A 24497-nucleotide genomic window follows, 5' to 3' on the forward strand; every position below is an offset into this window, starting at 1 on the left:
TCCTAGTGTTTCTGCTTCTCTGATTCACCCTAACTGAACGGTACACAGATGAAATGACAGAGCTGGAACTCCCACCTAGCTCATTTCTAATACAGATTCAGGGTACTTTCCACTAAACAACAGCCTCTTCTACCATAATAATTCAAGGCCATGTAACTGGGGGGCATTGGTGGTTTAAAACAGCATGCTGGCCATCACCCTCCTTCTTGGGGAGATAGGAGACATACAGGATGCACGAAGAACGTAGAGACATTGAGATGATTGAATACCTGGTGCAAAGGTGCAGATTAATGAACTGAAGTCAGCCTGCAGCAGAGGTCCCTGGGAGCAAGCCCCATCAAAGGGGCTAACTTCAGCTTTGGCCCATTCAGCACTTTTAGCTATAAATTGCTTAATAAAGACAGAAGGTATGTTGATCAAATTTTCAGATGACACAAGGCTGGGCCAGCTAGCAAATATGCTGAGTGACAGAATCAAGAATCCAAAAGATTTGACAGGATGAATAATGAGTCACAGCTAACAAGACGAAATTTAACAGGATGGATATCAAATTTTACTTTCCACAGCCCTGACCCGGATAGTGCAGACGCCAACACCCTCACTACATGGCAGGCTAGTGCAGGGGTATCGCCTGAGCTCGGCGTGGGAAGAAACACATGGTGCTGATGAGAGAGAAGTCTGCTTCGAGGGAATACTCCTGAGTTCAAATCCATCTTCGGAGATTTAGACAGACTTGGCTTAATAGCAGCCTTTCAATACCAATCACCACTGTGACTGGGTTAAAGGATTCATTAGTTGGTCAGGCTTCATTACTCAGAGTACGGCGTTCTGATACAGGCTGAAGATAGACTTCCAACTTTGCCCTGCTCAAACCCACACAGCTGAGGCTTGGGAGACAACCCTGCGGGCACACCAGAATGTGAATAATATGGTGAAGATATATAATAAAAGTCATCTGACGAACATGTGAAGGATAGTGATTGTGAGACTTGGTTCCAAATAATTTAAGAGTTTTCATATAGGAGAAAAATAGAATTTTATGTGTCCTTCTATAATACAGATGGATAGAAACTATAGAAAGGAACATATATTATAATGATTAAGTTATGCTCTGGAACCCAACTACTGAGGTTACAGCTAATAATACACTCTCCAGCCGTTTGACTTGGGCAAATTACTTGAATTCTTGGCTTCAGCTTTCTCGTTGATAAAATGGGAAAGACAAGAATATCCCCGTCATACATTTGTTATGAGGATTAGTTAAGCAAAAACAAATAGTATCTACCTCACCTGAATGTTTTGAGTATTAACTGGTATGATACACTTATAAAGCATAGAAGAGCCACGTGGTTGGAGATCAATAAGTATTTGCCAGTCTTACTATTATTAGGAAGCACATTCTGCTGCTTAGAGCTATCCCCACGTTGAATGCCCTGGAAAGTGAGGAAGCAGCATCTTGTGTCTGAATGTGTTTAAACTAAAACAGGGATATCTTAGACTAGTATTTCTCAAACTTTAATGTACACGTGAACCCCTTTGACATTGTATTAACATGTGAGTTCTGACTCAGCAGGTCTGGATGGGGGCCTGAGTGTCTGCATTTCTCACAAGCTTCTGGGCACTGCTGGGGCTGCTGTGTAGTTACCACACTCTGAGTAGCAAGACTGGAGAACTCTTCCACTGGGTGGGAAGCAAAGGTGCTTTGCATTCTAAAACATTCATACTTTGTGATGCTACCAATCTGAGAACAATAACTATATTGAAGCTACATGATAACTAAGAAATCTAGAGCAAACAACTTAACCTCACACCTTAGTTTGATATATTCTGCAAAGCACTCTTTAAGAAACGAGTACTTTTTACATCAAAATCCAGAGTCCTCAGATGGAAGCTGATGTACTTCAGCAGAGGGTTTCACTTCCTAATTGGCTAAACATCTGTTCCAGCTCCGAGCACAGATTTATCTTTATCAAACACTGATTGGTCTTTGGCTCTTGCAAGCTGCTTTGTCCTGGTGTGAGGCGGAACAAAGCAGGTTAGCTGTGTGATGTCAGGAAGCCTCAGGAGGAAGGCAAAGAAGGGCCGGAGAAGCAGAAAAGAAAAAGAGACCCACAAGCTACTGGCAGGAGAAAAGCAAGAGCAAACTCCACAACCTTCAAGACTGGATAGAACCAGATGTGGTGCTAGAACCCTTAAGGATCACCTGACCCATTCTTTTCCATTTTCACATAGTGGAACAATGTTCCTGTGAGAGGCTCCAACTTTCTAAAAGTAACATATGGAAGGAGCATTAGTACTGGAAACCAGGCCCCACAGTTCCTAGACCAGTGCTCATCCCACTGGCCCTGCCTGCCTCCCATCTCCTGGGACTCCTGCCCCAGCAAAGCTGCTTGGTCTACCCTTGGTTTCTTTTCATGCTTCCATTGCCCTCTAGGGTAAGGAGGGTTGAGGAAGATTCTGAGGATACAGGTTAGAGAGCACAGAGTTGTTTTTCACTTGAGTTAATTTCTCAGGCCGAAACTGCTCCAAAAGATCTGAAAAGTATTTCCCTATCATTCACAGTGTTCCCCGGCTCTGCTCCAGGAATACATTAAACAGCAAAGGTAACGCAAAAACCTATGACCTTGACAAGTTTTCAGTAGCCAAGAGGTTAGAGTCAAGCACTGATTCCCAATATTTCCCCCCTGAAGATCTCTTGGTTCTCTCCTCTCTCCTCTTTCATTCATGAACTTCCCTCATCGCCGTAAGACTAGAATCAAAAGTGGACATACTTTCCTTTGTGTGAGGATCAGGTTGGGAAAACTCAGAAGCTTTGGCCAAGGAAGGAGGGAACTTGAAAAGCTACATGGAATTACCTCAAACCCCAAAACCCTCATTTCTCCAACTCTTATATCTTGATACTAGTTGACAGCTCAGACACTCTTGGCAGAGGGCTAAAAGTCATTAATTCATACTAACGTGAAATAACTAGCACCAGTGCTTCTCCTGAGGGGCAAGGTTCTAGGGTGGTCTTGCCTTAACTGCTAAGCCTCTTCTCCTACGTGGGGGAGGTTGTCTGTTTCGGTTTTCTACAATTCCCTGATCAGTTTCCTCCCACACCCTGCATGGCATTCTTATAGAGTGTCATCTCTGTATCTGACCTGATCTCCACCCTCCACCACATTGGCTCCATTTCTCTCTTTATACATTTGCTGAAAATAAAAATAACAGTATAAACCACCCATCACTTAAGAGAAGATGCATTATATCTTGCCATAAATACACTTGTAGCAACAGACATATACACATCAGCAAAAAGAAAACCTCAACCACTGCTCTTGAGAGATTTCCAGGGTCATGAATTTATTCGTCACTGCTACACAGCATTCGTGATCCAACCTCTAGCATGCAACCAAAATCAGGAACTCAGGAGCTGCTACTCGATGGTGAGGTGGCATATGGTTCTCTGTATTTAGTTGTTTGGGTAATTTTTCACTGTTTCTGTAAAAACGAAGGGCTGCCATTCATTTATAAATCTACCCAGATACACATGAGTAGGTAGCAAAGACAACCACAGGCAGCAGGAAGAGTCTGAGCAGGCTACTGGCATCTTCAAAGTGATTATTACCTAGGATTTGAAGAGCAGAAAGGGTCTTTGGGGAACTACACATTACTCATCTTTGCCTTTTGCTGAAACATCTTTCCAACATTACTGTAGGTTAAAAACCACTTCCATGTTTAGACCGATGAATAGAAGTGGTAAACATTTGAGCCTACAAGTTTGCAACAGCAAATGTGTTAAGCATTTGGGACAGATTGTGTTGGCTAGACAAGCACAACCTAGCAAGTCCTGCTGCCAAATTGTAGTCCTGTGTTTATCAGCTCACTCTGGACCTCAGTGTTCACAATAGTAGGCAGTAACAGGGCCAGTGTCAGAACAAGTTCCCAGAGAGAGGAGAGAGTCACATAGTTGAGTTTAAAGAACTAAAGCTTTCCTCAGTATTTAGGCATTCCCTTATGGGTATTTTTCATGGTATCTTTCTTCCTGTCTTAGATAGGCCAAGTCTTATAGAGTGACAGCAGGTAGGAAGACTGTATAGAATGATCTATGTGAGAAGGCCACTATCGGTTTGCTTGTAGTGTAAAGTTAGAACTAAGAGCCCCTTTATCCATATTTGCATGCAATTCTCTGAGTTTGCTTTAATGGATCTGACATTTCATTAATTCTGGTTGTGTACTCAAGCCGAAATACATGCAGTTTAGTCCCATTTACTGACAAAAAAAAAAAAATAGAAGCTCAAAAATTCTAAGTCAGAGTAATAACTGAAGGTGTGTAATTACTCATTACCCAATCAGCTATCAGGTTCAGGGGGCAAGAATGGTTTGGAGATAAATTGCAACTTTTGGTTAGTAGGTATGTTTCTTTTGATTAATGACACAAGGAAGAGAGGTTTAGGAAAGGTGTTTCCACTGATTCTGCTACTTCTAGGCTGACCCTTAAAATGTTTCTACCAGTTACCAAGGAAAACATAAATTACAGTGAACAAAATGTGAATTTTGTAAAAACATATGGAAATGTTACATCTGTAACTTCTCTGCTACAATGTGAAAGAAACTCAAAATAATAAGTCCCGGAATATGCCAGAATGGGTCATTTGGCTACAGATCTCAACTTTCTCAGAAAATTCACTTATTTAAAGAAAGAAAAAATAAATACAATTAGAGCTATTCATCATGGTCAATTACGCAAGAGTTTGAATAGAGCACAGTTACTGCATGGGTTTTGACATCCTTTAATATTCTCCAACACATCAGACTTTTGGATATAGAGCATACATTTGCCTTGTTACTCATGAAGTGGGTCCAAACGTACCTTTCCAGGTCCCTGCCCTCCATGAGCTTCCTACTTAGAGGGTCATAGTAAGATAACCACACACACACACACACATACACTCTAAAGAGCATAATCTCATAGCATCCAATGAACTGATACAGTAAGGGCACAAATAGTGCTCAGAAAAAAAGAAATCTTTTGATCTTGAAATTGTTTCAGAGGATTTCACAAAGGGGTAAGGACTACATGGGGCCTCAAGGATGAACTGAGATGGGTTCCAGAGAGAGAAGAGCTTGACCAGTATGGTGGCAGAAATGATCATGATTTGGAGAGGGGCAATTATAACAGTCAGGTGACAGCAAGAAAATTCTTATTCATTAAGATCAGATGGGGTCCTACTGTGGGGTGGAGGGAGGGGTGGAAGGAGATTCTGATGTGAAGACCATTAGTTTAATGCAGAGCCATCAGAGTGTTGACTCCAGGTACCGATATCCTACATGATTTTTCAGAAACACTGGCCCCAACCACTCTCCATTAAGGATTGGAGTGAAGGAAGAATCGAGTCATAAAGACTTGTTATGTGTTTGTGATAGCTGGGAGACGATGAGAGCCTGAACTAGAAGGGTGGCAAAGGCAAAAGAGAAATGGAAGCAAGAAGCAATAAAAAGGAGATTTGTCAGGATTTGGGGGACTAAATAGGTATTTGAGGTGAAGAAGGGAAAGGATACAGATGGCTCTGGTTGTTCAGCCTAACCAGGAAGTCAGGAAAACGAACCAACCTTCAGGTAAGAAAATGAATTCTTGGTAGCGAGATATGCTATAGAGAATGGAAAGTATGTGGTAGATATGCAAAAGAGAAATCTGAAGCAGGAAGNTGGGGACTGAATAGGTATTTGAGGTGAAGAAGGGAAAGGATACAGATGGCTCTGGTTGTTCAGCCTGACCAGGAAGTCAGGAAAACGAACCAACCTTCAGGTAAGAAAATGAATTCTTGGTAGCGAGATATGCTATAGAGAATGGAAAGTATGTGGTAGATATGCAAAGAGAAATCTGAAGCAGGAAGCTGCAGATGTTGGTCTGGAACAGAAGCGAGCATCCAGGTCTAGGTGTGGGGTATACACGATGATTAGCTAGGAAAGATTAAAGTCAAGTGCAGGGGCGCCTGGGTGGCACAGCGGTTAAGCGTCTGCCTTCGGCTCAGGGCGTGATCCTGGTGTTATGGGNGAGAAATCTGAAGCAGGAAGCTGCAGATGTTGGTCTAGAACAGAAGTGAGCATCCAGGTCTAGGTGTGGGGTATACATGATGATTAGCTAGGAAAGATTAAAGTCAAGTGCAGCACCAAGTACACTTTCCTAATGCTACTGCTGAAATAAGTCCTCAAATATTCTGCATGGTGGGAGCTCATTCTCCAGTCCATCCTTACTATGCAGCCCTTGTCCTAACCAAACACAGGACTGGCAACCAGGAAGGATGCCAGTATCCATCTGTTCATGGAGGATGAGANTTAAAAAAAATAAAATAAAAATAAAGTCAAGTGCAGCACCAAGTACACTTTCCTAATGCTACTGCTGAAATAAGTCCTCAAATATTCTGCATGGTGGGAGCTCATTCTCCAGTCCATCCTTACTATGCAGCCCTTGTCCTAACCAAACACAGGACTGGCAACCAGGAAGGATGCCAGTATCCATCTGTTCATGGAGGATGAGAAGAGCTATGTGTAGAGGGAAAGTGTCTCAGTCTGTTCAGGCTGCTATAGCAAAAACACCACTTACTGGTTGGCTTATAAACAACAAACATTTATTACTCACAATTCTGGAGGTTAGAAAGTCCTAGATCATGGTGCCAGTGCACTCTGTGTCTGGTGAGGGCCCACTTCCTCATTGATGGACATCTTCCCACTGTAATATCACATGGCAGAAGGGAGGAGAGATCTCTCCGGGGCCTCTTTTATAATGGCACTAATCCCACCTACCTACCAAGGTCCAGACCTCTTAATATCGCCTTGGCAGGGGTAGATTTCAACAAAATGAATGTGGGGGGATACAAACATCCAGCCTACAACAGAAAGAGTCCTGTTAGTATTGTGTTGTGGAACTCCGGCATGGTCTGCTAAGGCAGAGGCTGGTTTAGGAGTCACTACAGTAGATTGTGATGAAGGTAATCATGAAATTTGAGCGTCAAGGGGCCCTGAGAAAGAATCTAGTAGGGTGCTTTTAAACCTTTTTAGTGTGGAAACATTTGTTGTTGTTGTTGTTGTTTTTTAATAACAACTTAGGGTCTAACATAAGTCTCTCGTGAGCAGCATATGGATGGGTCTTGTTTTTTTAATCCATTCTGACACCCTTTGTCTTTTGATTGAAAATGAGGGGTGAAGAACTATTTATCATACTAACGGACAACAAAAGAATGCTGGAATAGCCATCCTTATATCAGACAAACTAGATTTTAAACCAAAGACTAATAAGAGATGAATAGGACACTATATCATAATAAAGGGGTCTATCCAAGAAGAAGATCTAATAATTGTAAATATTAATGTCCCTAACATGGGAGCAGCCAAATACATAAATCAATTAATAACAAAATTAAAGTAACTCATTGATAATAATACATAATAGTAGGGGACTTTAACACCACACTCACAGCAATCATCTAAGCAGAAGATCAACAAGGAAACAAAGGCTTTGAATGACACACTGGACCAGATGTATTTACAGATATATTCAGAGCATTTCAACCTTAAACATCAGAATATACGTTATTTTCAAGTGTACATGGAACATTCTCCAGAACAGATCACATACTGGGTCACAAACTAGGATGCAACCAGTACAAAAAGACTGAGATCATACCATGCATATTTTCAGACCACAATGCTATGAAACTTAAAGTCACTCATAAGGAAAAATTTGGAAGGACCACAAATACATGGAAGTTAAAGAACATCCTACTAAAGAATGAATGGGTCAACAGGAAATTAAAGGAAAATTTTTAAAAATACATGGAAGCAAAAGAAAATGAAAACACAGCAATTCAAAACCTTTGGGATGCAGCAAAGGCAGTCCTAAGAGGGAAGTATATAACAACACAGGCCTTACTCAAGAACCAAGAAATGTCTCAAATATACAAGCTAACCTTACACCTAAAGGAGCTGGAAGAAGAATAGCAAATAAAGCCTAAAGCCAGGAGAAATAATAAAGATTAGAGTAGAAATTAATAATATAGAAATAGAATAAAACAGTAGAACAGATCAATGAAACTAGGAGCTGGTTCTTTGAATTAACAAGATTCATAAACCTCTAGCCAGACTTATCAAAAAGAAAAGATAAAGGGCCCAAATAAATAAAATCATGAAAGAAAGAGGAGATATCATAACTAAACCTGAAGAAATACGAACAATTATAAGAGAATATTATGAGCAATGATATGCAACAAATTAGGCAATCTGGAAGAAGCGGATAAATTCCTAGAAACATATAAACTACCAAAACTGAAAAAGGAAGAAATAGAAAACCTGAACAGACCTATAACAAGCAAAGAAATTCTGAAACTGAATTATTCACCACAACGAAGTAAGATTTACTCATGGGCTGCAGGGCTGGTTCAACATCCACAAATCAATCAATGTGATACACCACATTAATATAAGAAAGAATCAGAACCATATGATCCTCTCAATAGATGCAGAAAAAGCATTTAGACAAAATACTGCTTCCTTCCCTAATAAAAACGCTCCACAAGGTAGGGATAGAAGGAACATACCTCAACATCCTAAAAGCCATATTTGAAAGACCCACAGTAAAAATCATCCTCTATGGAAAAAAACTGAGAGCTTTTCCCCTCAGGTCAGGAGCATGACAGGGACGTCCACTCTCACGACCGTTGTTCAACATAGTACTTGAAGTCCTAGCTTCAGCAATCAGACAACAAAAAGAAATAAAAGGCATCCAAATCAGCAAAGAAGAAGTCAAACCTTCACTCATCGTAGATGACATAATACTCTATGTGGAAAATCCAAAAGATTCCACAAAAAATTGCTAGAACTCAGACACCTCGTTGGCTCAGTTGGTTGGGTGTCTGCCTTCGGCTCAAGTCACGATCCCGGGGCCCTGGGATCAAGTTCCACGTCAGGCGCCTTGCTCAGCAGGGAGCCTGCTTCTCCCTCTGCTTGCCACTCCCCCTGCTTGTTCTCTCTCCTTCCCTCTCTCTCTCTCAAGTAAATAAATAAAATATTTTTAAAAATTGCTAGAACTCATACAGGAATTAAGCAAAGTGGCAGGATATAAAATCAACACACAGAAATCAGTTGCATTTCTATATCCTAACAATGAAGATGCAGAAAGAGAAATCAAGGAATTGATCCCATTTACAATTGTACCAAAAACCATAAGATATTTAGACTATGGACTCTAAGAAACAAACTGAGGGCTTCAGAGGGGAGGGTGGTGGGGGAATAGGATAGACTGGTGATGGGTAGTAAGGAGGGTACGTATTGCATGGTGCACTGGGTGTTATACACAACTAATGAATCATCGAACTTTACATCAAAAAACAGGGATGTACTGTATGGTGACTAACATAATATAATAAAAAATATTATTATAATAAAAAAAGATATTTAGGAATAAACCTAACAAAAGAGGTAAAAGATCTGTACTCTGAAAATTATAGAATACTTATGAAAGAAATTAAAGAAGACACAAAGAAATGAAAATATATTCCATGCTCATGGATTGGAAGAACAAATATTGTTAAAATGTTTATGTTACCTAAAGCAATCTATACATTCAATTTAATCTCTATCAAAGTACTACCAGCATTTTCCAAAGAGTGGTAACAAACAATCCGAAAATTTATGTGGAACCAGAAAAGGCCCCGAATAGCCAAAGGAATATTGAAAAAGAAAATCAATGCTGGAGGCATCACAATTCCAGACTGCAAGCTGCATTACAAAGCTGTAATCATCAAGACAGTATGGTACTGGCACAAAAACAGACACACAGATTAATGGAACAGAGTACAGAACCCAGAAATGGACCCTCAACTCTATGGTTAACTAGTCTTCGACAAAGCAGGAAAGAATATCCAAAGGAAAAAAGTCTTTTCTCAATTTCTTGGGAAAATTGAACAGCCACATGTAGAACCATGAAACTGGACCCCTTTCTTACACCACATACAAAAATAAATTCAGCACTCTTGGGTATTTACCCCAAAGATACAGATGTAGTGAAAAGAAGGGACACATGCACCTCAATGTTCATAGCAGCAATGTCCATAATAACCAAACTGTGGAAGGAGCCGAGATGCCCTTCAACAGATGAATGGATAAAGAAGATGTGGTGTGTGTGTGTGTGTGTGTGTGTGTGTGTGTGTGTGTATAATGGAATATTACTCAGCCATCAGAAAGGATGAATATGCACCATTTGCACTGACATGGATGGAACTGGAGGGAATTATGCTAAGTGAAATAAGTTGAGCAGAGAAAGACAATTATCATATGTTTTCACTTATATGTGAAACATAAGGAATAGCATGGAGGACATTAGGAGAAGGAAGGGAAAAATGAAGAAGGGGGGAATCAGAGGGGGAGATGAACCATGAGAGACTATGGACTCCAAGAAACAAACTGAAGGTGTCAGAGGGGAGGGAGGTGGGGGGATNAAAAAATGAAGAAGGGGGAATCAGAGGGGGAGATGAACCATGAGAGACTATGGACTCCAAGAAACAAACTGAAGGTGTCAGAGGGGAGGGAGGTGGGGGGATGGGTTAGCCCAGTGATGGGTACTAAGAAGGGCATGGATTGCAATGAGCACTGGGTGTTATATGCAAACAATGAATCATGGAACACTACAAGCAAGAAAAGAAAAGAAAAGAAAAAAGAGAAAAGGAAAGAAAAGAAAAAAGAAAAGAAAGAAAAGAAAGGAAAATTCAAAATGGATGAAAGACCTAAATGTGAGACAGGAATCCATCAAAATCCTTAATGAGAACACAGGCAGCAGCCTCTTTCACCTAGGCTGTGCAACTTCTTGATAGACACGTCTCCAGAGGTAAGGGAAACAAAAGCAAAAATGAACCACTGGGATTTCATCAGGATAAGAAGCTCTTGTACATCAAAGGAAACAATCAACAAAACTAAAAGACAGCCTNATTCAAAATGGATGAAAGACCTAAATGTGAGACAGGAATCCATCAAAATCCTTAATGAGAACACAGGCAGCAGCCTCTTTCACCTAGGCTGTGCAACTTCTTGATAGACACGTCTCCAGAGGTAAGGGAAACAAAAGCAAAAATGAACCACTGGGATTTCATCAGGATAAGAAGCTCTTGTACATCAAAGGAAACAATCAACAAAACTAAAAGACAGCCTACAGAATGGGAGAAGATATTCACAAATGACATATCCGATAAAGGGCTAGTACCCAAAATCTATAAAGAACTTATCAAACTCAGGGCACCTGGGTGGTTCAGTCAGTTAAGCATCTGCCTTTGGCTTAGGTCATGATCCTGGAGTCCCAGGATCTTGCCCATCATCAGACTTCCTGCTCAGAGGGGAGCCTGTTTCTTCCTCTGCCTCTCTCCCTGCTCCTGCTTGCTCTCTCACTCTCTCTCTCTGGAATAAATAAAAAACCTTTAAAAGAGGTATCAAACTGAACACCCAAAAAACAAAACAAAACAAAACAAAAATCCAGTCAAAAAATGGTCAGAAGACATGAACAGACATTTCTCCAAAGAAGATATACAAATGGCTAACAGACACATGAAAAAAATGCTCAACAGCATTTGGCATCAGGGAAATACAAATCAAAATCACAATGAGATACCACTTCACGTGGGTCAGAATGGCTAAAATTAACAACTCAGGAAACAAGAGATGTTGTTGAGGATGCAGAGAAAGGGTAACCCTCTTAAAAAAAGTTATCAAACTGAACACCCAAAAAACAAAACAAAACAAAAAACAAAAATCCAGTCAAAAAATGGTCAGAAGACATGAACAGACATTTCTCCAAAGAAGATATACAAATGGCTAACAGACACATGAAAAAAATGCTCAACAGCATTTGGCATCAGGGAAATACAAATCAAAATCACAATGAGATACCACTTCACGTGGGTCAGAATGGCTAAAATTAACAACTCAGGAAACAAGAGATGTTGTTGAGGATGCAGAGAAAGGGTAACCCTCTTTCTTACACTGTTGGTAGGAATGCAAACTGGTGCAGCCATTCTGGAAAATAGTATGGAGTTTTCTCAAAAAGTTAAAAATAGAGCTATCCTATGACCCAGCAATTGCACTACTACGTATTTATCCAAAGGATACAAAAATAATGACTCAAAGGGAAACATGCATCCCAATGTTTATAACAGCAACGTCCACAATAGCCAAAATATGGAAATAGACCAGATGTCCATCAACAGATGAATGGATAAAGAAGATGTGGTATATGTGTATATATGATGGAATATTACTCAGCCATCAAAAAGAATTAAATCTCACCATTTGCAATGACATGGACAGAACTAGAGAGTATTATGCTAAACAAAATGAGTCAGTCATAGAAAGACAAATACCATATGATTTCACTCCTATGTGGAATTTAAGAAACAAAACAGATGAACATAGGGGAAAGGAAGGAAAAATAAAATAACATAAAAACAGAGAGGGAGGCAAACCCTAACTAGAGGTGCCTGGGTAGTTCAGTCGGTTAAGCATCTGCCTTCGGCTCAGGTCATGATCACTGGGTCCTGGGATCCAGCCCCAAATCAGGATTCCTGCTCAGCAGGGAGTCTGCTCTTTTCTCTCTCTCCTTCTGTCCCTCCCCACTGCTCATTCCTTCTCTCAATCTCTCTCTCAAATAAATAAATAAATAAAATCTTAAAAAAAAAAAAAAGACAGACTCTTAACTATAGGGAACAAACTGAGAGTTGCTGGAAAGGAGGTAAGTGGGGGTTTGGGGTAACTGGGTAATGGACATTAAGGAGGGCATGTAACGTAATGAGAACTGGGTGTTATATGCAACTGATAAATCACTAAACTCTACCCCAGAAACTAATAATACGCTGTACGTTAACTAAATTGAATTTAAATAATAAATTTAAAAATAAATAAAATTTTTAAAAAATTAAAATTTAAGTGTAATGTAAACAGCTAAGCTTTCCCATGAGGGATTTTGGGTAGGGTCTCTGGGAGTCCAGAAGACACCAAGAAGTTTGCTCTAGGCCAGCTGCCTTATTTTATACATTTGAATACTGAAGCCCAGATTAGGGAGCCCAGAAAATAGCTAAGTTGGGACTGTGACATAGGGCTACAGGAGCCCAGACCAAGACTGCTATGCTGCTCTAGGGAAAGAGAGAACACTCTATATTGCGCTCTATACAATACTCTATGCAATATAGCACTCTCTATAATGTATAGCACTCTATACAATATAGAGAGAACTCTATAATACATCATCCAATTTTGAAAATACCCTTATAAAATCAATAAAAGCACATTGACTACTTTACAAGGCATCAACCCCCCCCACACACACACACACAAAGGGGCTCATCCTCAGTGATTAGGGAGAAGCTGGGAGGAGGAAGCATCAGGTAAAGGCAGCAGCTATACAGTTCAAGTCTACCTCCAAAGCTAGATCAAATGAAGACAACATTGGCAGAATCCTCAGGCTGTCCCAGGCAGGGGCCATGCCTCCTTTTTTCCCCTTAACTCCAGCAGGTAGTTCTCAGCATTCAACTTCCAACTAGCCTTTGCACATTTCATAGAAGGTCCCTCCATGCAAAACACCTGCTCCAAATTTCATCCCCACAAAGTATTCTGCAGAGCTAATGCTCTGGCTTCAAGGAGAAGTTGCCTGGGGCCTTCTCACTTGGAGAAGAAAGCAAGAGTCTTATTTGCTGTGAACTGTCATGAGCAATAAAACGTTCATTAACTTTAATTGTAAACACTTTAAGTCCCAATCATTGTAATGAAAGGATAAATTGAAAAATCAAGAGTTAAGTACCCTTTTAAAATTTCATATCTTCTATATTCACCTGGTGTTCCAAACCAGCCATAGTCAAATTAACAGTACACTGACTGAACGCCCTCCCTGATTCCATCTAACAAAACCCTACCCATCTTTCAGGGCCCAGCTCAGCATCTCTGCCCCTCCTCAACTGCAAGGGATCTGCGCACTTACGGCGCCCCGAAGTACTTTTTGAGTATTCCTGGTAACGGCCCTTGTTCTGATACCGTGTTGTATTCGTCCCAAGCACACTGAGTTACTTGCCAGTCAGTAGCACATCTTGAACATCCCTATCATTTCAGCCCCAGAAATAGTGTTTCCTGCCCAGGGATTCTCCAAGGTAATCATAGGCGGATTGAATCAGTGGGTTAAATCTTTTTAAAAAGCCAGTGAAAATTCCTTATGAGAGACTCAAAGATGCATTAATTTGTTTAGCCTGTATCTGCATCCCCATGATACATCATACTGACAATTCTCAAATTACATGCATCATTTTGCTATGCAATCTCATACCTAACACTGCCTAATTATCTACATATTTGCCAGCTGTGATACATATTGGTGTGGAGTACCTGGGTTAAGATACCCAGTTTTGGGGTGCCTGGTTGGCTCAGTCAGTTAAGCATCTGCCTTTGGCTCAGGTCATGATCCCGGGGTTCTGGGATCAAGCCCCACATCAACCTCCCTGCTCAGCAGGGAGTCTGCTTCTCCCTCCCCCACCCCTGCTTGTGCGCGCTCGCTCTCTTTCTCTCCCTTGCTCACTCTCTTTCTCATACAAATAAATAAAATCTTAAAAAAAAAGATACCCAATTTTATACTTTAAAGTCACCTCTAGTGCTTCATATAGGTTTCAGAAAGTCATGATCTGTGTCAGTGAAGAAAAAGATGACTTGAGGCAAATGTTAAAATTTGTGTTTCTAAGGCAAAAGTATTAATGCAATTTTTTTCATTTTTTTAATCTAAATTCAATTAGCCAATGTATAGTACATCTCATTAGTTTCAGATGTAGTGCATACAAATTATCAGAAAAGAAATTCATTTTATTATTTTGTTCATGAAGAAAAAAATACCAGAAAGTAAGAAAACCTTGGTCACTGCCATTATCATTCAGTGGCTTTGGGGCAGAGCGGGCTAGCATTTGTGGGCTGCCTCAGGGCGAGCCCCAGGTCACAGAGGCAGGCAGTCGGCCAGCTTTTTGAGAGATCCCCTCAGTCCACATGTCCACCCCTAAAGCCTTTGGAAGACAGGGTACAGGTTTTTACCTTCTGACTCCTAGGTGACCATCACACTGACACACTTAAGGAATCCCCAGGACCAGTGAAAGGTGACCTAGATAATACTTAGGGTATGGGGGGAACCCTGGTGGATTAGTCTGGAACCCTCAGAAAAATGGCTCAAAAAGTGGCTCATCAGTCCAGCCTGAAGGATACGTTTCTCGACTGATTCCTCCTGTCCTCCCTAAGAGTCATACAAATTAAATATTGCTAAAGATAGAGGGCAGGGTGGGGTGAAAAGAAATTCATTTTAATCTCTTTCAATGGGCAAAGCGGAATCGGCCCAGGAGCTAGGCCTACTCTTAGCCTCTCAGCTAAATCTAAAGGCACAAGTCATATAATTCTGGTTTTATTCTTACTGTGGTTAGAATAGTAATTAAAAACTCTATCCATAGGTTGCAATGTCCTCATTTGTGTAAATGATGACTGACTTTTTCTGCCCTGAAATTACTAAGATTAATTATCTACAATGAACGGACTGAATGATCCCTAACAAACCAGCTTGCTTTTGTGCTGGTGTAACTGGTCCTATGGAAGTAGAGTTGTCATGACCTCCAGGGAAGACGGCAGAGTGGGAGGATACTGAACTTACCTCCCATGGGTACAACTACATAACACCACATCAGTGTAAATAAATCAGAAAATGGTATAAAAACTGGCAGAACAGACTCTCCACAGCTGCATGTAGAGAAGAGGCCACATCAAAGAGAATAAGCAGGGCACAGACCAGGTCAGGAGCCAAACTAACCCTCAGGACTGCCCCCAGGAGAGAGGGACACTGCAAGTGTGGAGAGGGGAGAGGAGCAGACCCCACAGTAGACACCCAAGGCATTGGGGACCTGTACTGAGAAGATGAATCCCTATAACATTTAGCTTGAAATCACCATGCTTAACACCTGGAACTTTATAAATCAGTGGGCACAGCTCTGGGAGAGGCAGAGGGCAAAAGAAAACCGAGTCCCCACCTGTAAGGTGATAGCATAACAAACAGCCCCACTGAGACACAGCTTAGAAGTGGCAGTTTGAAAAATGTCTCGGATATAGAGAAGGCAGATTTCTTTACCAATCTCAGAGCATATGCTAAAGGGGCGGGATCTTTGAAAGACTTCTCCAAGAATAAAAGAGCTGGTGAGTGCCATTTCCCTCCCCAATTCCTCCAGCCTAGATACACTGATACCTGCAGGAACTGGCACAGCTGCAAATAGCAGCTACAGGTCCCCTTGCACAGCAGACTTGCACATACTTTAAGAACAATGGGTGCCCTGCCCCCATGTCCTCCTGTAAACCCTCCCCCTCCTACTTGGTTTGGAGGAATCCAACCGAAGTGGTACCACAAACATGGCAGTGTGCAAGCAGCACCAACATGAGTCAGCACCACTCCCAAGTGACTCATGCCCTGGGGAGACTGGAAGATAACCACACGTACCACTTCCCCTGCGACCCCAGCAGTGGACCGAGGACAGACATCTGATCTGACTGCAGGATCTGCCCACCAACAAAAACCTTCTCAGGGGACAACACAGGGAGTGTGCCCTGCAGTTCAGTGCAGTGCAGCTCTGGCAAATGCTTAGTCTCACCCAACTCAAGCCCAAAGCAACCCAGACTAGTGCAATAACAACATGAGGGCCAAACCCTGCCCTTAACAGGTAAAAAGAGCTATCGCAGATGGCTAAAGGCAAAGGCAGCTCAGTAAAATAGTAGGGCACATGCAACACAAACAGGAGACACCTCTGAAGTGTCAGGTTCCAGTGAACGGGGAACACTGCACTGCAGGGCTCTAGAGACCTCTTCTTCATAAGGCAACTACCTTCAAGAGCAGGAGACATAGCTGACCTTCCTCACACATCATGAGGAGACAGAGGAATATGTCCCAAATTAAAGAGCAGGAAAAAAATCACAACAGGAGGCTTAAACAAAATGGCGTTAAGTAATATGCCTGATAGAGAATTACAGTAATGGTCATAAAAATACTCACTGGAACCACAAAAGTCCCTGAACAGTCAAAGCAATCTTGAAAAAGAAGGACTAAACTGGAGATATTACAAACCTACATTTCAAGATATATTTCAAGGCTGCAATAATCCAAACAGTATGGTACTGGCACAAAAATAGACACATAGATCCATGGAACAGAATAGAGAGCCCAGATATAAACCCACAATTATATGGTAAATTAATTTTTGACAAAGAAGGTGAGAATATGCAATGGTAAAAAGTCTCTTCAACAAACTGTGCTGGGAAAACTGGACAGCTACACGCAAAAGCATGAAACCACTTTCTTACACCATATACAAGAGTGGACTTGAAATTAAAGGATTAAAGACTTAAATATAAGACCTGCAGAGGGCACAGACCATAATCTCTGTGACATTGGTCATAGCAAAATTTTTCTAGATATGTCTTCTGAGGCAAGGGAAATAAAAGCAAAAATAAACTATTGGGAACTACATCAAAATAAAAAGCCTCTGCACAGATAAAGAAATAATCAACAAACCTAAATGACAACCTAGTGAATGGAGAAAATATTTGCAAATGATATATCCAGTATAGGATTAGTATCCAAAATATATAAAGAACTTCTACAACTCAACACCAAAAACAAAAAACAAAAACAACAACAACAACAACCCAAAAAAACAAAAACAAACAAAATAATTTAAAAGGGGCAGAATGGGTTGCATGGGTGGCTCAGTCAGTTAAGCGGCTGTCTTCGGCTCAGGTCATGATCTCAGGGTCCTGGGATCGAGCCCCATGTTGGGCTCTCTGCTCAGTGGGGAATCAGCTTCTCCTTCTCACTCTCCCTCTGTGCTCTCCCTCCCTCTCTCTCTCTCTCTCTCTCTCTCTCTCAAATGAATAAATAAAATCTTTTCAAAAAATTGGCAGAAGACATGATATTTCTCCAAGGAAAACAGGTGATCAAAAGTTACTTGAAAAGATGTTCAATATCACTCACCATCAGAGAAATGCAAATTAAAACTACAATGAGATATCACCTCACACCCACCAGAAGAGCTAAAATCAAAAACACAAGAAACAACAAGCGTTGGCAAGGATGTGAAGGAAAAGGAACCCTCATGTATTGTTGGTGGGAATGCAAACTTGTGCAGCCCCTGTGGAAAATAGTATGGAGGTTCCTCAAAAAATTAAAAATGGAATTACCATATGATCCAGTAATTCCACGACTATTTACCCAAAAAATACGATAACACTAATTGCAAAAAAAAAATACGTGCGTGCACACCTATATTTATTGCAGCACCATTTACAATAGCCAAATTATGGAAGCAACCCAAGTGTCCATCAATAGATGAATGGATAAAGAAGCGGTATATATAAAAACAATGGAATTATACTAAGCCATAAAAAAGAATGAAATCTTGCCATTCACAACAACATGGATGGTTCCAGAGGATATCATGCTAAGTAAAATAAGTCAGTCAGAGAAAGACAAATACTATATGATTTCACTCATATGTACAATTTAAGAAACGAACAAAGAAAAAGAGAGATAAAAACCCAACTCTTAACTATAGAGAATTTACGGTTACCAGAGGGGAGATGGGTGGGGCAATGGGTGAAGGGGATTAAGAATAGACTTAACTGTGATGAGTATTGAGTAATGCATAGAATTTTTTTTTTTAAGATTTTATTTGTTTGACAGAGATAGAGACAGCCAGAGAGAGAGGGAACACAAGCAGGGGGAGTGGGAGAGGAAGAAGCAGGCTCATAGCGGAAGAGCCTGATGTGGGGCTCGATCCCATAATGCCAGGATCATGCCCTGAGCCGAAGGCAGATGCTTAAACACCTGTGCCACCCAGGCGCCCCAATGCATAGAATTTTTGAGTCACTCTGTTGTACACTTGAAACTAATACAGCACTGTATGTGAGTTATACTGGAATTAAAAAAAAAAAAGTGGCTGTTGCCTGATATCAGAATGATAATTACACTGCTTAAGAAAAAGGTCTTATGGTTTTGTGATGTGCTGACATAAGCAGGCAAAACTACATTTCCCAGCATCTTCAGAAGATTCCCTAAGGAGGGTAGGAAGGAGAAAGCAGTCATTTTATAGCATACATAGACTTTTACTGATGTGATGATTCACCTCCAATGTGAGGCAACATCATGACCGGGTATGTGTGTGTGGGTCCATGACTAAAGATTCTAGCCTCTGCAGAATACCCTCATCACAAAAGCCAGAGGCAACAAAAACAGACCAAGGTTTCAGGTCGTCCTAGTGAGAATATAGGTCATGCTTCCAGGGTTTAAGCCTGTGCCTACAGGATTTCAGCCTCTTTGTGATCTTCCCTTCCGGACTGCCGGCCCTGTGGACTTTAAGATCTAGCATCAGAGATGGAGACAGGAACTGTTTAAACAGCTCCACAGTTGTATAAGCAATTCATAGATCAATGACAGATAAATGGATAGAGAAAGAGAATGAAATCTACTTCTGGTTCCACTGATGTTCTGGTCGAACCTTGGCTGACACAGAAGCCTTCTTCAAAATCTCATGCTCAGGATGACCACATGGAACTTACACGGGTATACATGGTGCTGGTTCTCTTTTTACACAACATACAAATGAGAATGTGCTATCAGAAAGAGAAAAAAGGGCACCTGGGTGGCTCAGTCGTTAAGCATCTGCCTTCGGCTCAGGTCATGATCCCAGCATTATGGGATCAAGCCCTGTATCAGGCTCCATGCTCGGCAGGAGGCCTGCTTCTCCCTCTCCCACTCCCCCTGCTTTGTGTTCCCTCTCTCGCTGACTCTCTGTCAAATAAACAAATAAAATCTTAAAAAAAAAACTATCAAAATTCTACCTTCGTGGTTGATATCAAAATTCTATTTTCCTGATGGACTTTGCAGTCAATTCTGGATTCAAGCCCTGGTTGTGCAATTGGGTTAATGTGTGCAACTTTTTAATCCATGCCACCTAATTTCTAATGCTCAGTTTTCTCATCAGTAGAGGCGATAATTTTCTGCCGTACAGAGGTAAAATGAAGATTAGTGCCACAATGTATATAAAGTTTCAAGTGCATTGCCAAGAATAGTAGGAGTTTCCTGACCTTCCTTTCTCATCTTTCAAGTCTCATCTATTGTTTCATTTGCTGCCTAAAGCCATCCCCAACAAACGCAGCCTCCATTGGTCTCCCTCCTCCTTTCCTTCTATTCCACTGCGCTACCAATGCTAACATTTTCATGTTGTAGATGCACCCACCCTATCAGCTAGATTTTATGTGTCCAGATCAGGAAGCGTTACGCTTCCATACTAATAAAAAAAGAACTGCATTTACTTAGCTCTTCACATTCTACCATACACTAAGATATACATTTCCTCATTGGATCCCCACAGTGAACACCATTAACACTCATGGATACAATAAAATGGCCACAGTCTGTAATCAAGCTGTACTTTCAAAATCACTAATTTTATTCCATTGCTTATAGTCAGGAACAATGTGAACAGCCATGAACAAGGTAAAGCTACTAATAGATGGGCTGGTTATTAAAAAGGAGATACAGGCAATTCAGTCGATACTTAACTTGATGCACAGAAACTAGCATTCATATAGATTTGGGAAGGAAACAAATAACAAAAGGGTGTGATGCTGAACACCAAGTGGAAGGATACTGCTGGGTTGCCATGAGACCTGCACCTGTTATAGGAAAAATTCTGGAGAGCCACAGAGTGGAATGTTGTCTTCACTTCCTATACATCAATTTAGAGTCCACCTGCTAAACCAGTATTTGTCACCAACTACTGAATCCAGCCTAGACTTTTAAATACAAGCAATATTCTCATTCCAAGGCAGAGATGCCAACTTTTTTTTTGGGGGGGGGGGGGAGATAGGCTCCTTTAAAATGCCCAAAATGCCCAAAATTTCTCTGAGTTTTAATATTCATTGATGTATGCATTCTATTTAAACAAATCGCATGAAATACACAGTTCTTTTAAAATAGTTTGAATTTTAGTAATCACGAATTTATCAACATTCATTTTAAAAATCATAGTATGTGGATGTGCAAGAGAATTTTTTTCCATCTATGGAAAATGCCACAAGGGCATATGAATTTACAGACTCCTTGCTAAATTTTCTATGTCCTTCTGGGGTCCTCAGCACCCTCACTGGAAACCAGTGGTCCAAGGCAAATTACCGTGACCTGAGGTGACTAAAAGGGAATGACTGGAAATACATTTTTTAAGCCACTTAGAAGCGTTCACATCAAAGGCCACTGAAAATGGATTAACCCTGGGCTTGAAAGAATTGTTTGTCAAGGATCAAGAACTGGTTTTAAGACTGAAACGTAGAGGGGGGATAGATGGGCAATTCTCTCTGCATGTAGGTGTGAAGCGTAACATAACAAGAGGTCTATACTAAGTGCAAATCTCATTTAACATGCTATGAGTGGTAATGAAAGAAGAAATTTAGTGAGATCTCATGTTTCGATTGACTAAATGTCTTTTGATGTTAAAGCCAACTTGATTAAAAAAAATATTCAGAGGCTGCAAGAGTAGACAGTGTGGGCAGTTAAAGTCAGTGTGAGAAATATTATGTTATACAATTGGAGAAATTATCAAAATTCGCTTTAAAGGGTGGTGACTCTTAAACATCAGGTATGTCTCATAACAAGAGCGTGGGAGTTTCTAAAAAGCATTTCCTAAAATCCATTAGCCTTACAGACAGCTCTAGGAAAAATGGTTGATTAAATGTTGGACGCTGTCATAAAATGGCCTGGAATCAAAACAGAAAATAGACACCTGTCCAATCTGAAGTGTCTGAGGCAGTCACACCTAGATACTATTGATATTTGCTGTTACCATATTCAAAAACTAAAAATTCTTAAACAGATCTGGTCAGTAAAAGGAGCCTAAAAGTTTCAGTTAGGCAGAAAAATGCATATACACTAGCCCCTTCCCTCACTAGTATAATACATCCCCATGGCTTCACTATCATGATTTGTATTAATACATGTGAAATGAAGATCTGTCCAAGGATGTATTTATCAAATGGTAGCTAAACTTACTGAAAAAATGATCTGCCTTTGGGCAATCCTGTTTAACATACGGGATTGGTTTTTATCCTCCAAGAAGAAGACTTTCTATTAAACCTCAAATAAGGCAGGTAGGTCTCAATTCTCTCAGAGAAAGATCTGCACTGGGAAGATTATTTATAATTCCTCTGAGTCTTAACTTTGTCTTTGACAAACACCCTTCATTAAGCCTTTGTTTCCATGGGAAGTACTTTGTGTCTCAAGGCAGACAGAGAATGAGGCCTATTCAGATATGGAAAACAATGTGTATTCAAATTCCCATTGAATATAATCAAGAGGCCTTGTTTCACATTTCATACTGATGATTCTGAACCAACTATAAGATATTTGAGGCATCTTCCTAAACCCACTCAAGACATGTGTGGTTTGGGGAGAGCTCATTAGATTACCCAACTTGACCTCTCAAATTTCTCAGTGAGGCATAATTCAGTATTAGTCCTTTTTAATGGCTGCTGTGCTCCAGCCCCAAATACTCACTGAGAAGGTGACACTGGATGCTAGTGGCAAGTTTGGCTGTTCAAATCACACACTGTGGCAAAAAAAAAAAAAAAAAAAAAATGTTAACTGACAGAGAAGTTGGGAGCGGATGTAATTTAACCCCAGTTTGTGTATTCAGAACTATGTCAGGGATTAGAAAGTTGATTTTTTTAAAGGTTTTATTTATTTATTTGAGAAAGAGAGAGAGCGCATGAGTGGGGAGCAGAGACAGAGGGAGAGAGAGAAGTAGACTCCCTGCTGAGCAGGGAGCCCTATGCAGGGCTCGATCCCAGGACCTTGGGATCATGACCTGAACTGAAGGCAGACACTTAACCGAATGAGCCACCCAGGTGCCTCAGGGATTAGAAAGTTTAGAGAGAAAGTGGGGTGAAGGGAGATGATGCAAGACAATTACATATAAACTTCATATCTCTATGCCTGTGAATACAAAGGCTAACTATAAAGTCCTCTTCCCAGATTTCTGAAAGTCCCCAGAGCAATTTGAAATCTGAAAGTCTTCTCATTTAGTTCTCTAACTATTTTCACCAGCATCAACTATTAGTCACTCAAATGCAAACTTCAGAGCCAGAGGCCCCCAGGGGAAGGACATGCTATCTCAGCTGTGTTCAGAGGAGATACGAACAGCTTGATGAGTCTTACTGAGATCTGTATTCTCTTTTGGACAGAGCTTTCAGGAGAAAATGAAAGGGCGGGTAACAAATTCAACAAACACACTTGCCCTATCAAGTAATTTCAGGATAATGTAATCTCGGAGCGAAACAGACAGCAATGAAGTATGGCCAGAAATAGCAGGGGATGGACGAGGGGTGTAGGCTTCTTTGTTTTGCCTTGGTAGAGGTGAAAAGAATAGGAATGTGTATTTTTGAGGGTCTCCGCCTATAATAGATGATACACTCAAATTGAGTAATTAAAGGAACAATGAATAAAGGAACCACCTGCAAGAATGCTGGCCGAGTATAGGGAAAACACACAGGATGGTGTTGGGGCTAGTATCCTGGGGCTAATGAGAATGAGTCTTCCCTCCCCTAGGCCGGAAGCAGCAAGGGAAGGAACAGGTTCCACAACCTGGAGAAAGAGGCTATGTGGAGAAAACTGTCAGACAGGAGCTGTGACCTTTCCTCTCAACACCAACCAAATCTAAGATGATGCTACAAGCAGAAGGGGAGTAACACTCACATCACATGCTTCGCTTCCTCCTGCAGCGCTCCTTCCAAGGTCCCCGCTGGCTGAACCCAAGCCTACACCAGAGAGTACGGGAGTCAGTGGAGGGAGTCCATATAAGCCAGCCTCCAGGAGCACAGAGTAGGAGCAAAGAGGGTAGAGAATGAATTTAATTGGAGAGTTAAATGGAAGATATTCAACCGAGAGCCTAGGGAAGGCCCATTTCTTAAAAATCCTCGGATAATAATATTCATTATATGGTTATGATGACCACTGAGATTTATGCTAAAGCAGTGTGATGCATTAATTCATTATATCAAATTCTTTTTTGTTTTTTCTAAGCTCAACTAGCTGTGTTGCCACTTTCTCCCTAGACAATTCCTTCCCTGGAGTAGCTCAGAACCCTCAATGCATAGGACCACGGGGCCACATATTCATCAGGCAGAGGAACAGCAGCTACACATCCGAAGTGAGCATCACATAGCCAGGAATGCCTGTAGGAAATTAGTCTGCAACAACCACTGTCCAAAGCATCAGATCTAATGCAGAGAGACAGCTCTGTAAGGGAGTCGTGGTTTAAACCCTCCAAACATCTACTGCCACCGTGGAGAATGTATTTGCTCACTTTAGCATAAAAAAGCTGTTCCAGACCAGTCCTTTTTCGCACTACTTTAAACAGCATATTCTAAGCCAA

General features: G+C 41.0%; 1 protein-coding gene across 1 annotated transcript in view; it reads right to left on the reverse strand.

The window, feature by feature from the left end:
• Positions 1-24497, reverse strand: part of TDRD15 (tudor domain containing 15) — a 260315-nt gene that overhangs the window by 9561 nt on the left and 226257 nt on the right. The gene's annotated exons all lie outside the window — the stretch shown is intronic.

The sequence above is a fragment of the Ailuropoda melanoleuca genome, chromosome 4 (assembly GCF_002007445.2).
Source record: "Ailuropoda melanoleuca isolate Jingjing chromosome 4, ASM200744v2, whole genome shotgun sequence".
Lineage (NCBI taxonomy): Eukaryota > Metazoa > Chordata > Mammalia > Carnivora > Ursidae > Ailuropoda > Ailuropoda melanoleuca.